At 40.7% G+C, this 17,579-nt stretch overlaps 1 protein-coding gene across 2 annotated transcripts in view; it reads right to left on the reverse strand.

Annotated features, from left to right (window-relative positions):
* The window catches only part of KCTD16 (potassium channel tetramerization domain containing 16), a 438,309-nt gene that overhangs the window by 191,417 nt on the left and 229,313 nt on the right, over positions 1 to 17,579 (reverse strand). The window lies entirely within an intron of this gene.

The following is a 17,579-nucleotide window of genomic DNA, read 5'->3' on the forward strand; positions in this document are numbered from 1 at the left end:
TATTTTGTATTATAGAATCTCTATGTCTGCGCCATCTGCACAATATTAGGTGCTATACATTGAGGGCATATTTGCATACATTGAGGGAATATTTGCAGCAGTCCCTTAACTACTACCCTCTGATTCTTCTGTTGCTTACACTAGGGCCAGGAAGTGCATGTAAAGCACACTTTTGATGTGTAAGGTCACTTTCAGACCTAATGTGTCTAATGTGGGGTTATGGTAAAAAAATGTCGGGGGGCAGAGGATGGAAGGCCAGCAGGGCAGAGGATAGAGTCAGCAGTTTGTAGGGCAGTATGCAGAAGTCAGCAGGGCAGTGTACAGGGTCAGAAGGGTGGAAGACAGGGGTCAGTAGTAAGTGACACAGAGTTCAAAGGTCAGTAGTAGATGAGGTAGAGTTCAGAGGTCAGTAGTACGTAAGACAGCGTTTAGGTGTCAGTAGTAAGTGGCACAGAGGACAGATTTTGCCCAACAGTGGGATGATTAAACAGAATGAATACCTAGTCGCTGCACACATTTACCACAGTCATTGAACCCAAAAACGACTACGTACTATGCCACAAGACACACATAAACCTCAGAATAAAGGATAATTTTTAAAAATGTTAAGGTACCATCATATATGCTTTTCTGCACCCTAAAAGTGATCACTTTGTCTGTCTGGGCCTACTTTACCCTAACCACTTCAGCCTGGAGGGTTTTACTCCCTTAATGACCAGGCAATTTTTTGCGATACAGCACTGCATTACTTTAACTGACAATTGCGGGAACGCGCAATGCTGTACCCAAATAAAATGTATGTCCTTTTTTGCTTACAAATAGAGCTTTATTTTGGTGGTATTTGATCAGATCTGCAGTTTTAATTTTTTGCGCTGTAAACAAAAAAAGACAGCTTTGAAAAAAAACTATATTTTTTACTTTCTGCTATAAGACATATCCAATAAAAAAAAAAAATGTAAAAAAAATCAAATGTCTTCATCAATTTACGGTAGGCCAAAATTTGTTCTGCTACAAATTTTTGGTAACAAAAAATCCCAATAATGAATATTGATTGGTTTTCACAAAAGTTTTAGCATTTACAAACTATGGGATAGATTCATGGATTTTTTTATGTTTTTAGTAATGGCAGTGAACAGTGTTTTGTAACGAGACTGTGATGTTGCAGTGGACAAATCTGACACTAAGTGGCGCTTTGTGGGGACCAGTGACAGCAATACAGTGATCAGTGCTAAAAAAAATGCACTCACTGTATAAATTACACTGTCAGGGAAGGGGTTAACATCAGGGGCGATCAAGGGGTAAGTGTGCTCATAGTGAGTGATTTCTAACTGTGTGGAGAATGGATGTACTAGAGGAAAACAGAGATCCATGTTTCTGCTTAGCAGAAACACAATACCTCCATTTTCCTTTGTGACAAAACCGCAGTCTGCCTTGTTTACACAGGCAGACCATTGTTCTGCCTCTCCTCCGAACGATCTGCAGGTCCCGGCAGACATTGCATCCACCGGACGTGCTAATTTACTCCCGCTGTGTCCAATCGCAACAGGAGTGGGTCACCAGCAGGACGCACGCATGCCTCAGACCCAGTACAGGTATGTCGGTTCACGCAGGAGGGTCGCCCTGCCGCAGTATATCTGTGTGGGGCGGTCCTCAAGTGGTTAAAGAACTTTATTAAAACTAGTGACTGTTGGGACAATGAACACTACGGTTAGGACTATGTAATGTACAACTGGGGTTGATTTACTAAAGGCAAATCCACTACGGAAGTGCACTTGGAAGTGCAGTCATGTAGATCTGAGGGGAAGATATGAAATGAGGGGAAGCTCTGCTAATTTTTATCATCCAATTATGTGCATGTAAAAGGCTGTTTTTATTTTCCTTGCATGTCCCCCTCGGATCTTCAGCGACTGCACTCCCAAGTTCACTTGCAGTGCGCTTGTAGTGCAGAGTGTATTTGCCTTTAGTAAATATACCAAAATGTATTGAGTGCAGGGGTTATGAGTAAGTAACATTAAAACAGAGTGAAGTATCAGAAGGAGCACCCTTTATATCAATAATCTCCATCAGAGCCCCCCCCCCTTACATCAAGGTCTCCAGAGTCACCCTCTTACATTAGGGTCTTCAAAATCCCCCCCTTACATTAGGGTCTCCAGAATCACCCTCTTACATCAGGGTCTCCAGAGTTACCCTCTTACATTAGGGTCTCCAGAATCACCATCTTACATTAGGGTCTCTAGAACCAGAGTAGCCAAGCAAACAAATGAACAGATGTAAAGGGTTCAATCAAAGTAAGTCTTCTCACCTGATAACAGAACTTTCACTGCACACAGCCTTATTTACTACCAGGCTGACTGTGTATCTTGATCTCCTGTCTATGCTGACAGGTCTGGCAAGCAGAGATGAGCAATCACTGCACATTCCGTCTCAGCCTCATTTACAGCCGAGCTGACCGTCAGTGTGCAGTAAACATTCAACATATATTGGAGATTGAGATACTCAGTCAACCTGACAGTAAACAGGGCTGTTTGCAGTGAAAATTCTGTTTTAGATTTACTTTAATTCAACACTTTATTGCTGTGAATTTTTTGTCTTCTTTTAAAAGAAGAGGGAGAAGGGAACTGCAGGAGCTCTCAGTGCACCCCTGCCTCTATCCAATGCACTCTGTATGTTCCAGCCCTGGGGATGGAATTTTGGAGACAGAGCACAGGGTCCTGGTGTGGGGGCGAAAGAAGGGGCTATTAACATCCTTTGGGGGGATGCAACTGAAATCTGGGGGGGGGGGGGCACAGCCCAACTCAGCACCCCCTCAGGTCATGTTTCAGACTGGCTTTTAATGAATAATAACTAAGCTGGGACAGACCCTCATACACTGCTTGCTTTTACTGTAATTAAGAGTACCAGGTGGTTCAAACATGTTGCTGCCCCCATGCAGGTCAAGCTGTTGGAGGAAGACTTCTTTATGGTAAAAAAAGGACCCATATTTAAGCCTCAAAAGGCCTGGTTCACATTTATGCGAGTTTGTGTGAGCACGGCAGCCTATTCATTTGAATGGGCTGCCACGCTTGCGTTTTCAACAGAAAAGAGGTGCAAGCAGCATTTTAAAAAGGCAGTGGCCAGGAAATCACATGGTATGGTTTCAGCACCCTCAAATGTGCTGCATTTTTAGATGTGTGGGGGTGCCATTAGGAATAAATGGCATCCCCGTGTGTTTTGACTGTGGGGTGGGAATCACTGTGATTCCCACACCCGCAACCATCCGAATAGATGTGAACTAGGCCTCATACACAGACTTGCCTCTTCTAATGGTTAAAAAAAAAAGGTGGCTGCCAACTAAAGGTAAGATTAAAAGATAATACAAATTAAATGTGTCTATGTGCTCTGTAAAATATTGTGCAATTGTTAGCACTATATTAAAGAACAACATTTTAAAAATTACATTATGTGGGGCCAGTGAACAATGTTATATTAGTGTATAGGACAGGAGAATTATTTTCTCCCCTTGGTTATTGCATAAGGATTGAACAAGTTGCTTTTTCATGCATACAGTATGAGGTTCATTAAGACAATTTTTCTTATTTTATGTTCAAATATACTTTTATTCTGATATCAGAGGTAGGCTGCAAAATTAATACATAGAGCTTCTTCACGGGCTCAGCATGATAGGGCAGGGAGTCTCACGCTGCCTACTATGATCCACATGGGCAACCATGATTATAGTTCAGTCAGTATAAGTTAACAGTTCAACTTCTCATTTTTTTAGAGAATTATGCATTATATATTGAGATCCCACATATTTATTGTTTTAAATTGATATATGTGTTTATATTTTGTATATATTGTAAGCAAGTTTAACCACTTGCCTACAGGGCACTTTCACCCCCTTCCTGCCCAGGCCAACTTTCAGCACTGTCACACTTTTAATGACAATTGCACACAACACTTCACCCAAATTGAATTTTTATCATTTTTTTCACACAAATATAGCTTTATTTTGGTGGTATTTAGTCACCACTGAGTTTTTTATTTTTTGCTAACTAAAAAAAAATTTTCATAATTTGTCATAAAATTTTGCAAACAGGTATTTTTCTCTTTCACTGATGTGCGCTGATGAGGCTGCACTGATGGGCATGGATAGGTGGCACTGATAGGCAGCACTGATAGGTGTCACTGATAAAGAGGTACTGATGGGCACTGATTGGCAACACTGATGGACATTGATTGGCTGCACTGATGAGCACTGATTGGCAGCACTTGGGGGCACTGTTGGAACTGCACTGATAATTAGGACACTGATAATCAGTGCCCTGATTATCAGTGTGGATGTCCCTTTAACACATGCCGGTTAGCGGCGCTCTTCTTCTCTCCTTGCGTTGTCAGTGTAAAGCCCCGTACACACATACCGATTGTCGGCCGAACGATCAGCCCTCTTTTGTCCAGTGCTGTCGTGTTGGTTGAAAAGTGCTCAAGACTGCACACAAATTTTGTCGGCCAACAACAACCAACTTCAGAAGTGATGTCATGTGATGGTTAACTTTCCGTGTGTTTTTTCTTCTCTGAGCATGCCCAGTCTTGCTCATCTGGCTTTTGTCGGCCGAAATCTGTACTGACTGACGAACAATCGGCCGTTCTGGTGTTGGCCTACAAAAATTTTATAGCATGCAGACCAGATTTTGTTCGGCCGAAAAGTCGCAGTCGGTTGTCGGAAGCATCATACCAACAAGCCGACAATTGGCCGTTGGCCGAATATTTACGGCCGACAATCGGTACGTGCGTACGGGCCTTTAGGAAAGAAAAGCTGATAACTGGATAGTGTTTTCATCTGTGATTAGATGTTATTGGACTTCAGCCCTTTACCCTGTGTAGGGACTCACTCGGTGGTAGGCGTGGATGACCCCTTGGGGGGGTTCGGTACACAGGGAGACAGCCGTGAAGTGGTTGCAAACAACACTTTGATTTATTCATGCAATTTTCTTCACTCAAGTGCAAGCCTCAAAACAGCTAAATACGTAATTCTTTGCCACTGTGGGCGGCTACCTTCTCACATACCGGAACCTATCTTATGAAGTCTGTCCCCAACCTACTGTTGGGCAGACTTGGCTGATCATACAGCAGACACTATATAGTCCATTTATTTTCTCTTCTCACAGCACATGTTCATTGGACTTTCCTTTTACATAGAAAACATGTCCCTTTGTTTGTCTCTTCACACTCTTCACATTGAACACAGTTCATTTGCTTGTCTCTCCACATAGCAAACAGTGCATTTATTTCTTTCCACATAGAAATAGTTCAAAGCCTCACCTTGAGTAGTCTTCAGTCTTACTTAATTTCCCCTTCACACAGGAAATGTCCATTGGTTTCTTTTCACCAAGAAACGATCCAAGACCTCACTTCGAGTAGTCTTCACACTTGTTACCCTCCTCAGCTTCACATCGCTTCCGGAGGTCTTCCCCATGCTCACACAGCTTTCAGGGGGCACACGTCTGTCTGTCCTCCTCTCCCAGCCCACACGGCGACAGGAGGCAGCAATCCTTAGACTTCCTTTGGACAAATTATAGAGACCTTAACTTCCTCATTCCGAACAGCTGAAGTCTGTTCAACGTCCTGCTGGCTAGCTCTGCAGCCGACACCCTATAGTAATTGGTGAACTTTCCAATCCAGGTGGAAATGTATCTCCTGTCTGTGACTACATTCACAGATTTACCTGACTTCCTGTCACACCTGATCTGTGATCAGCTGGGTCTAATCTTGCACACAGCAGCTGCCCTGTAGCAGTACAACTGCTATAGGGCGGGCAAGTGGTTAGTGGTTTTGTACCACTACTTTTCCTTTACACTGTGTACACAATTATTAGGCAAGTGAGTATTTTGACTAAATCATCATTTTTATGCATATTTTCCAACTGCAAACTGTATAAATGTGAATGCTCTTTGGATTTAGGCATATCAGGTGATGTGTATTTGTGTAATGAGGGAGGGTGTGGCCTAAGGGGATCAACACTTTATATCAAGGTGTGCATTATTATTAGGCAGTTTCTTTTCACCAGGAAAAATGGGCCATAAAAGAGATTTAACTGACTCTAAAAAAGTCAAAAATTGTAAAAAAGTACTTCAGAGGGATGCAGCACTCTTGAAATTGCTAAGATATTGGGGCGTGATCACAGAACCATCAAAAGTTTTGTTGCAAATAATCAACAGGGTCACAAGAAACGTGGTGAGAAAAAAAGACGCAAATTAACTACCAAAGATTTGAGAAGAATCAACATAAAGCTACCAGGGACTCATTCTCCAGTGCTGTCATATTCCAGAACTGCAATCTACCTGAGTGTTCAGAAGTACAAGGTGATCAGTGCTCAGAGACGTGGCCAAGGTAAGGAAGGCTGAAACCCAACTACCACTCAACAAGACACATAAGCTGAAACCTCAAGACTGGGCCAAGAAATATCAGACGACAGATTTTTCAAAGGTTTTATAGTTTGATGAGATGAGAGTGACTCTTGATGGACAAGATGAATGAATGGGCCTCTGGCTGGCTCAGTAACAGGCACAGAGCTCCATTTCCACTCAGACGCCAGCAAGGTGGAGGTGGGATACTGGTATGGGCTGGTATTAATAACGATGAGCTATTTGAACCTTTTCAGGTTGAAGATGAACTCAAAATCAAATCCCAAACTGCCAGTTTTTAGAAGACACTTTCTTCAAGCAGTGGTATAGGAAAAAGTCTGCCTCTTTCAAGAAGACTGTGATATTTATGTAGGTTAATGCTCCATTGCATGCACCAAAGTACTCCACTACGTGGCTAGCCAGTAAAGGCCTTAAAGATGAAAGAATAATGCCATGGCCCTCTTCCTCACCTGGCCTAAACCCTATTGAGAACTTGTGGTTCCTTCTTAAATGTGAGATTAACAGTGAAGAAAAACAGTACACCTCTCTAAACAGTGTCTGGGAGGCTGTGGTTGCTGTTGCGAAAAAATGGGGAAATGTCAGAAATGTTTATTTGTAAATTTTGAGTTGTTTATGTATTATTCTCACTTTAACAGATGAAAATAAACAAGTGAGAAAGGACACTTTTCCTTTTTCATTTAGTTTCATAATAGTTCTGCACACTAATAGTTGCCCAATATTTGTGAACACATAGATATTCTCCTAAGAAAGCCAAAACCTCACTTTTTTCAATATTTAGGTTTGAGGTTTATTAACATTTTAGATTGACAGAGAGCACTGTAGTTGTTCAGTAACTAAATGAACCCTCAAAAATATAACTTGCCTAATAATTGTGCACACAGTATATACTGGCTTTTGAAATTTACAAATGCAGGAATTTAGAAATTGGATGAAAGTTTTAGCGTTGGGAAACACATTTTGAAAGATAAAAAGTGCATTTTATATGCAACTATATAGATAAGACCAAAATAAGGGACAAATGAGGAGGAAAGAGGGACAGAGCGACTTTGTTCCGAATCAGGGACAGTCCCTTCGAAATCAGGGACAGTTGAGGGTTATGTGTTCTGATTCCACCCAAGTCACTCCCACATAGTTTCCACTGAGTGGTACAGTACGGTTCGGTTCAGTACGGTACGGTTCGGTACGGTACACATTGCGTTTCCACTGCCAATAGTACCCTTTCATGATAGGCGTGGTGTAGCAGGAAAGCTGTGATAGAGAATTCTCTGTCAACCAATCAAAGTTCTGCAGAGTGTAGCTCCACCCTGTTGGTACGGTACTAATGTGCTTGGTACCCCAACGAAAGGGTACCAAAAAAGTGGTACGGTACGGTTCGGAATTAGGGTACCATTCACAATGGAAACGGCATAAATAGCGTACCGAACCGTACCAGAAAGCTCAGTGGAAACGAGCCATATGAGTCCTGAAAGATGTAGATTGCTTTGCAACCTTTTTGCTTCCTAAAAGCAAGGGTAAACACCCTCCACGTGCATAATATGATTGGTCTTTAATTGTACATGGTATTTAATACCAGCAAGGTTTGGATCCAGGTCTTTCTTTTAGACACTATAGATCAAAGCTACAGCAAAACTCCCTTATGGAACCACTTTATTCAGGAAGTTCTAAAGAAAGTTTACACTGTGTCAGTTTTACAAAATTTGGCAAGAAATTGGTATTAGGTGAGCAATTCCTAAATAAGACACTTAAATTTAATGCAGCAGAGAATGCAGAGCATTTCATCGTAGACTCACTAAGGATACTTATAATAAAATCTCTGTACCAACATAACCAGTAAAGGCGTTGTAAGGATTCTTAGGAATATAAAGATTGTCAGTCTCTGAAGGTATGGCAACTAATGTGGCTTTTGAACACTGCCATAGAAACCTCGTTCAATGTGTCCCAAAAATATGAAAGCAGGTCAGACATCACAGTTTTTCAGCAGCCAACAATTGGACTGTGTAGGGAACGAGCATCCTAAAGGAAGCTTTAATCATTACAAGCTACACATTCTAAAGCAACTTTGCAGCTACTCCCATTAGAAATATAGGGTGGAATAGAAAATTGTAAACGTATTTATTGCACCAGTTCTACCCCAGACAAAAGGCAAGTACAACTTTTTGGATGACAGCATTCAATGTAGATATATACAGAGGACACAACTCCATTTTAACAAGGAACAGTGGGACAATAATGCAATGATGATCTACAGACTTGTATCTTATGTTTAATCTTGTATAACTGTTAAACTAGTTATTGTGTCACTTTTATGGATGATGAAAGGAAATCCATTTGAAATGAATTACCTGACACAACATTAAACAGACAGTAATGGGAATAATTTAAACAGTATATTTAGTCTTTTTTTATCATTGTATGTTGGCATCATTGGTTGTTTTTTTTGCATACTTCAGATAACTTATATCAGTAACAACTAGATCATACTGACGTTAGGAACCAGCAAGCTATCCAAAGACCTGAGGATTGAAATTTAGTTTAAAAAAAATAAAAAATAAAAAGCAAAAATACTTACCTAAACAATACAAACATTTGTGGTTAAGGATATCCGTATGTATTAATATAAAAATGATCTATCTTTATTTTATCATAAAAGATTAAAACTTTGTATTATGCCATTTAAAAACATGTTTGCAAAATACAATTTCATACCAGGCCTCATGGGATGATTGAATCTGAAATCATTCAGTGGGCAGTGTTCAGTAGTACAGGCGGTAGGAGAAGTATTTCCACTCTTTTTTTACAGTTAGCCCCCTTACTTGGAGAACTTTATTACAGTGACAGGGACACCTTACGCCTAATAGTTATATACTGTATATAGTTTATGCATGTTTCTGATTTTTCAGTTCTGTGCAATCCAAAGACTGTCAGCGGGTAAACACTGTATGTAGGATGACTAAGATATCCTGGACAATAAACTGGATCCTGGAAAATTCCAACCTGGACAATAAGCTTCAATCTCAACTTATAAGAGTTGGCGTTTTTCTTATTACATAAAACTTTTTGTATGGCCTACTATTTGGTGACATTAGGACACCTTCTGTCAATACGAATACCAATAATGCTATGCTGATCATTTCCATAGTGCAGAATTTAAAGCACATCTAAACCCAAGAACATAGTTACATAGCTGGTAAGGTTGAAATAGACCCCAGTCCATCCAGTTCAACCTATGATGTGTGAGTGTGTTTATGTCAATAGTACATTGTATACCCCTGTATGTTGTGATCGTTAAGGTGCCCATCTAATAGTTTTTTAAACTATCGATGCTCCCTGCTGATACCACTGCTTTTGGAAGAGGATTTCACATTCTTAACGCTCTGACAGTAAACAACCCTCTACTCAGGTTGGGGTTAAACGGCTTCTCTTCAAATTTCAGAGAATATCCACATTTCTTTTTAAATTCCCCTTCACAGAAAAGTTTGTTCCCTATGCTAGGGTCACCGGTACGCTATTTGTACATTGATAACATATTCCCTCTCAAGCGTCTCCTCTCTAGAGAGAATAAGTTCAATGCTTGTAGTCTTTCCCCATAGCTGAGATCCTCTAGTCCAGGGATCCTCAAACTACCAGCTGTTGCAGAACTACACATCCCATGAGGCATTGTAAAACTGTGACGTTCACAGACATGACTAGGCATGATGGGAATTGCAGTTCCCGAACAACTGGAGGGCCATTGTTTGAAGACCCCTGCTCTAGTCCCTTTATTAACTTTGTTGCCCTTCTCTGGACTCTCTTTAGTTCCAGCACATCCTTCCTGAGGACCGCTTCCCAGAACTGGACGGCATACTAGGGATGTGGCCAGACTTGTAGAGTGGGAGAATTATTGTTTTATCTCTGGGGTGAATCCCCTTTTTAATGAATGCCAATATTCTTTTGGCTTTGCTTGCAGCAGGTTGCGATTGCATGCCAAAAATGTCAATATAGTGCCTCCTACCACTTCTCAGATGTGGTGGCTTTACTTTATTTTTTTTTTTTTTAGCAAGTAGAGAAACTACATCTTGCCAGAAAAGCAATGTGCTTTATATCCGATCATCCTGCTATTAACACACTCCCTATCCTAGGGTGACACAATGAAAAGGTAAACTAACTCACAACACCCTCACCACCCCCCAGTCCCTGCAGCACTCACCTCTTTGGATGATTGTCTTTCCCTGCCTATGGTAGCTGTTGTAGCGGTCCAGGCAACCACACTTTCCTGGTTTATTTTTCTATCAGAATGCCTTCTGGAGCAAAAACAGCATTCTTAATGGTCAGCATGATTACGTGCTGGCACTGACCAGTGCCTGCTTACCATTGTGAGTATTATGCTGCTACAAAGTCTCTGGCCTGTGTACTGCATTTGTCAATACCTGGATCACTGCATCGGCTGGCATGAGTGGTAGAAGACAATCATTGACAAAGCTAAGTGCAGCGGGGAATGGGGGTGTAGGGAGAGTGTTGAGAGCTAGTTTACCTTTTCATTTTTGGGGAAAAGGTGAACCAACTCTTTAAAAAAAATCTAAAATCCTCAGCACTGGAGCCAAAGAGAAAGCAATGCATGCTAAAAATGGCTTATACAATATCTGCATAACCATCATTGTGATACTTAAAACAAATGCTCGTGTTTGATTACAGAAGTAATTTTAATTTACGCAACTTGCATTGTGCAAATATACGTTTTTACGAATGTACAGTACTTGATGTAACTATTGGCTGGCATAACGTCTTTGCTTTTTACTTTACCTAAAGCATGGTGATTACTCTGCTATTTATAACTTAATAAATGATCACTGTATTGTAGCAAGGAAGTTAGTTTTTAAAGTGGTTGTAAAGGCACAAGGTTTTTTTTTTCACCTTTATGCATTCAATACATGAAGGTAAAAAACCTTCTGTGTGCAGCAGTCCTCTCAGCCCCCCCTAATACTTACCTGTGCCTCCTCTTGATCCAGTGATGTCATAAGAGCCTTGCCTCCCTGGGGACTCGCACTCCTGATTAGCTTTTGGCAGCAGCACGAGCCATTGGCTCCCACTGCTGTCAATCACAGCCAGTGAGCCAATCAGGAGGTAGAGGGAGCAAAGCCGCTGCTCCGTGTGTGAATGGACACACATAGTCGCGGGTCAGGCCACACCTGCTTAGGTGCCCCCATAGCAAGCTGCTTGCTGTGGGGACACCCGGTAGGAGAGAGAATCTAGAATCGCCAGCCTGGGACCCCAGAAGAGGAGGATCGGGGCTGCTCTGTGCAAAACCATTACACAGCGCAGGTAATTATAACATGTTTGTTATTTAAAAAACAAACAAAAAACAAGGCTTTATTTAACTAAGATTTTCTATCAATTCAGAGGTGAATGGAGTACAAACAATAGAGAGTGATAAACTGCACTTCATTCTTGTTGTCTGGCTGAGATTTCTGAAAAAGGTACAAAGTACTGTAAACTACAAGCATTTGCAAGGAGATAATATGATATGTAACCATATTTGAATAATGGAGTTGATTTACCAAAGACAAATATACTGTGCACTGCATGAGGTGGCTGCATTTATGATAGTCAACAAGAGAACAAAGCAATGTTAAAAAAAGATACACTTGTCATATGGTGGAAAATATGCATTCTAAACAGTCTCACTAGCGTCTTCCTCAACTGGTTAAAGTACATCAGCATAAGCAGAATATATCAAGTATCTGTTTGGATCTGTTTGTTTTCTCCCTTGCTGAAGCTTGAGGTCCATTGAAAAATTCCATATATCTTTGATTGCAATGCAAGAAACATCATACGATAAGATATAAGAAATGCTCACCAGCCAGAGAATTTATAAATCTGTGCAATAAATTGTTTGATCTGGGCACATTTGTCAGACAGCACGGTCAAGTACTCACTGCATCAGCAGTCCTTGAATACACTCCAGCTTGCTAATTGGACAGTAAAGGAGCAGCAACACACTAATGGGGTCATCTCTCTGCGTGCAACACCTGTCAGCATGATCCTTATATGCTCATGTAGCAAATCCCAATTGCCTAGTAGTGCTTCCCCTCCCTCTCCTAGTCTATGCACAGATTTAAGGAAGACCGATAAATATAGAAGCATAGTGACACTGTACTGTACAGGACACCAGGGATGGGTCCTGCACAGGAAATATGTGTCCCCATTATTTGGGTTGTGGACCCTTACTTAAAGCGTTTGTTACCCCAACAATTTATAGTTCTGATATGTGCCCGCTGTATCATGTACTTGTATGCAAAAGTCTCTTGCTCTCCTTGTATTGCTTTCTTTATGTGAAATCCCTGGTGCTCCTTTCAGTCCCCTTACTTTCCTAGTAAAAACTAACCGCACTAAGCAGGAGAGCACCGCTTAGTCAGTTCTCTAGCTATGCTGGGAAGTCAGTGAGCTCTCCAATGATCAGACTTGTCCTAACATGCCCCCGCTGCACAGCCATTCAAGGGGAAGCTCAGTGTGATGCTGCTTCTCCTCCCCCCAGCTCTTACGCAACTGAGAATAGAGGCAATGTGATCACTTATAAAAAAGGGGGAAAAAAAGGTATTTATAATGTTTCTTTGTTTTTTTTTTACATCTATGCAAACATGTTTTGCCTTTCATTTCTATTTTAAACTGAATGGGTTGTTTACAAACATTTACAATCACTTTAAGCCTCCGTTCACATTAGGTCGCTCCGACTTAGGGGGCGACCTGTGAAGTCGCGTGCAGCGGCGTGACTTGCACGGACTTCACATAATGGAAGTCAATGCAAGTCGCCTCCAGGTTGCCCCGAAGTAGTACAGGACCCTCTTTCTAAGTCGGAGCGACTTGTGTCACTCCTATTAGAACGGCTCCTGTACTACACAATGGGAGCGTGAGGACCGCGACTTGTCAGGCTGACAAGTCGCGGTCCAAGTCATACCAGTGTGAATGCGGTCTATGTGGCAAAGAAAATCAAGCTTCTTGCACAGCCTGATAGGGCTTCTGCTCTGTGGCAGAGCTTGGTAAATCTTAGAACTGAATGGCCAGAAAAGAAAATCTTTTTGTAAGTAAAAAGCTCCCGTATATGTATTTCTTCTGTGTTTTTACTGTTTGCATGGAGTTTATCTTTGAAGTGTGAAGTAGATTGCGGCTTTCCTAAAAGCTTGCACCTATGCCTAGCAAAATATAGATTAAGTCTTTTAAACTCTATTGTTAAGCTGTAGTAATAATGCCCAAAAAACAGCTTTGAGGTAGGGTTTGCCTAATTAATTTTTTTTTTGTCTGTTTTTCAATTATTTTAACTGTATTGATCTGATGTACTTTCACAAAGAAAAACATGATGCTTAAGGCACAAACATAACCAATCTAATAATAATGCAATGACATTTGTATTCCTTTTTTTTGTGCAGACTAAGGAAAAGTGCATTTGCACTAAATAAAGCTATAAAAGTCATTGTACGATGTCATAATTTGTCTCTTTTTTTTGGAGGTCAAGCACTTCTTTTGGCTTGGTATCCCTTTAGGTTCTCACATTGTCTTTTTTTCTACGGTACACTAGTTTTTGCCAGCGGGAGCCGGTAGCTGTTCATGATACAAGGCTTTAACTGCCAAACAAAAGTTACATTTAAATTGTGTCCACACATAAAAAAATGTTTCAAAAAGTAATAAGTCAAACAGAAAAAAAAAAAATGTAAGCCTACCACACGTATAAATACAAATGTTGGCATACACGCATTTATACAATAGATACTAGATATCGCCTTGAGCACTAGAGTGAAAGGAATCATTCTAGGGCTATTATTTACAGTTAACTCTAGAGCGATGAGCTATAAATTGTTGCTTTTGAAAGATTTTGGCTATCCTAGCTTCTTGCCATTTCATGTCCACACACAACTTTTAGTCTTTGACATCTTATTTACTCAATTTAGTTTCGTCTTTTCTATTTTACAGGCGATTAGGAGATGTTTTTGTGTTTGAGTTCACCAAAATTAACTTTAACGATTTATTTTTTTATTAAAAATATACATTTGGAAGCTCTCTGTAAATTACCTTCCAATTTACATGGCTAACTGCTGTTGTCTTTTAATGGCTTTTGTACTGTTTAAACTTAATAAAAATCTTTGAAAGTAAAAATATACATTTGATAAAGTTATGCTAATATAGTCAAATATATAAAAAAAAAAAAAAAAATGTAATGTCCATGAATTTATTCTTTGGGTCCTTTTGCTTTCAGAAAATATGTTTTCATGCACAGAAATGTGCATTTATGTGGATTTCTATATTTGTTTTTGCTCATTGACTAACTGAAGCCAAAGCATGGACAATGGATTTCTTACTTTTTTTTCTTTTTTTTTTATACCCAGAGGCACTGCTTTGTTTCTGCAATATTGTTCTTAACCTCTTCTGGACTGAAAGGTTTTGCCCCCTTAAGACTAGGCCATTTTTTGTGACTCAGCACTGCATTACTTTAACCACTTTACCGCTGAGTACCGTAGTACTACTGCGGCAAAGTGGCTCTTGTAGGTCTGACGACGTAGACCTACGTCCCCAGACTCCTCCCCCTGTAGGCGGCGCTCACGCGCCGCCGGAGGCGCGCCCCCGCTGTTTTCATTCACAGCGGGAGTCGGGCCAGGGGAGGAGCAGCGGCGATCGCCGCTGCTCTGCCCCGATCGTCGGGGAATCCAGTTTGGAGATCCGCCCGCTTGTGTAAACAGAGCGGGCGGATCTCCTCAGTGACAGGGAGTGACAGATCGGACTGTTCAGCATAGCTGGACATCCGATCTGTCCTTGTCTCACACAGTCACCTCCCCCCCCACACGTCAGTAAGCACCAGGCATACATTAACCCCTCCCTCTCCAATAAAATTAACCCCTTCCCTGCCAGTGTCATTTTTACAGTAACAGTGCATATTTATAGCACTGATTACTGCAGTAATGTCACTGGTACCCCCAAAAATGTCAGTCATGAGTCCGATCTGTCCGCCGCAATGTCGCAGTCCCGCAAAAAAAATCGCAGATCGCCGCCATTACTCGTTAAAAAAAAAACAGCAAAAATAACATAAATCTTTCCCTTAGTTAGTAAACGAAATAACTTTTGCGCAAACCAATCAAAATACGCTTATTGCGATTTTTTTTTACCAAACATAGGTAGCAGAAAACAAATTGGCCAAAAATTTAAAAAAAATTAGATTTTTACATCTTTTTTGGGGGGAATTTCATATAAAAAAATGTTAAAAATATTGTTATTTTTTCAAAATAAACGCTCTTTTTTTGTTTATAGCGCAAAAAGTAAAAATCGCACAGGGGATCAAATACCACCAAAAGAAAGCTCTGTTTGTGGGAAAAAAAGGACGTAAATTTCGTTTGGGTACGGCGTCGCACGACCACGCAATTGTCAGTTAAAGTCGCACAGTGCCGAATCGCAAAAAGTGGCCCAGACGTAAGACAGCAAAATGCTCTAGTGGTAAAGTGGTTAACGGACGCTGTACCCAAATAAAAATGTATTTTTCCCCCACAAATAGAGCTTTCTTTTGGTGGTATTTGATCACCTGTGTGATTTTTATTTTTTTTGCGCTATAAAAAAATAAGCGACGATTCTGGAAAAAAAAAAAAAAAACAATATTTTTCACTTTCTGATATATAACATTCACAATAAAAAAAAGTAAAAATCAGATTTTTCCATCATTTTAGGCTAATTTGTATTTTAGTATAAAAAAAAAACCCCAATAGGCATATTTTGATTGGTTTGCGCAAAAGGTATCGCATCTACAATCTAGGGGAAAGATTTATGTCATTTTTTTTTTTTTTTTACTAGTAATGGCAGCGATCTGTGATTTTTTCGTGCTTTGTTTCTGCTATATTGTTCTTAAAGTGATACTAAACACACACTGTTTAATTTACATTTTCCTAATCAATAGACAGCTGTCACATGATCCAGATCTTTCCTAGCCTGTTTGCAGGGAAACATAAGCAATTCTAGTCCTCTGCTGCTGGTCACATGTTCAAAATAAGAAAAACAGCCTTTGGATACTGAGTAAAAATAAACAAATAATATCAATAAATTGTTTTAAATTGACATCCATATATACATTTGAAATCAAATCTTTATTATTTTATGGATATAACATGGTGTGGGCAGATTTATGCCAGTCACAGGCTGTGTCACGCCCCTCCAGCCTGCATCCTAGAATAACAGGGAGGGGATGCCACCATTAATCTACATGTAATATCCCTCCCCATATCTAGTTAGTGGGCATGGAGGAGGAGGGAGGGAGTGGGCTGTCATTTACCACTGTGTATACGCCCAGATGTGTGACTCTATAATCACATGGGCTGCTCAGATGTAATAAGGAGGAAACGTCCAGCAAAGAAACTCATTGAAATCTGAGCATGTACAGAGTTGCCACCACAGCTGCAAAATCTCTAGCAGAATTGGGGACATAAATAGAAGGTAGAGATAGAGAGCAGCAGGATCAACCAGGTTTTATGCAGAATACAGAAAACAAATCTCATGTAAGTATAAACAGCATGTAATACAGCAATTATTGATAGTGTTTTGTGATGTGAGTTTAGGGACACTTTAATTGCCACACTGAGCTGCTATAAGGATATAGGGAAGACAAATCCATCTAGTAAACCAGGTGTCCATTAAAGTAATACTAAAGTCTCCCTTTTTGGCTTAAAAATAACAAACATGGTATACTTACCTATTTTGTGAGGTTTTGCACAGAACAGCCCGGATCCTCCTCTTCTCGGGTCCCTCGCTGGCACTCCTGGCCCCTCCCTCCTGTCAAGTGCCCCCACAACAAGCAGCTTTCTATGGGGGCACCGAAGCTGAGCTGCTGATCTGTGTGTCCATTCAGACACGGAGTCACGGCCTGGCCCTGCCCCCTCTCTCTCCTCATTGGCTCACTGACTTTGATTGATAGCAGTGGGAGCCAATGGCACCCCGCTGCTGTCTCAGGCAATCAGGAGAGAAGTCCCGGGCAGCCGAGTCTCTCCTGCAACATCGATGGATCGAGATAGGCTCAGGTAAGTATTAGGGGGGCTGAGGTGGGCTGCTGCTCACAGAAGGTTTTTTTTTAATCCTAAAGTAAAAAACCTTCTGACTCTACAATCACTTTACCTTTTTAAAAGTTACTAAAAGTTACTAAAGTTCAACATTGTAGTGCTTGTGTAACTATTT

The sequence above is a fragment of the Pelophylax lessonae genome (assembly GCF_965119305.1).
Source record: "Pelophylax lessonae genome assembly, chromosome: 4".
NCBI classification, from domain to species: domain Eukaryota; kingdom Metazoa; phylum Chordata; class Amphibia; order Anura; family Ranidae; genus Pelophylax; species Pelophylax lessonae.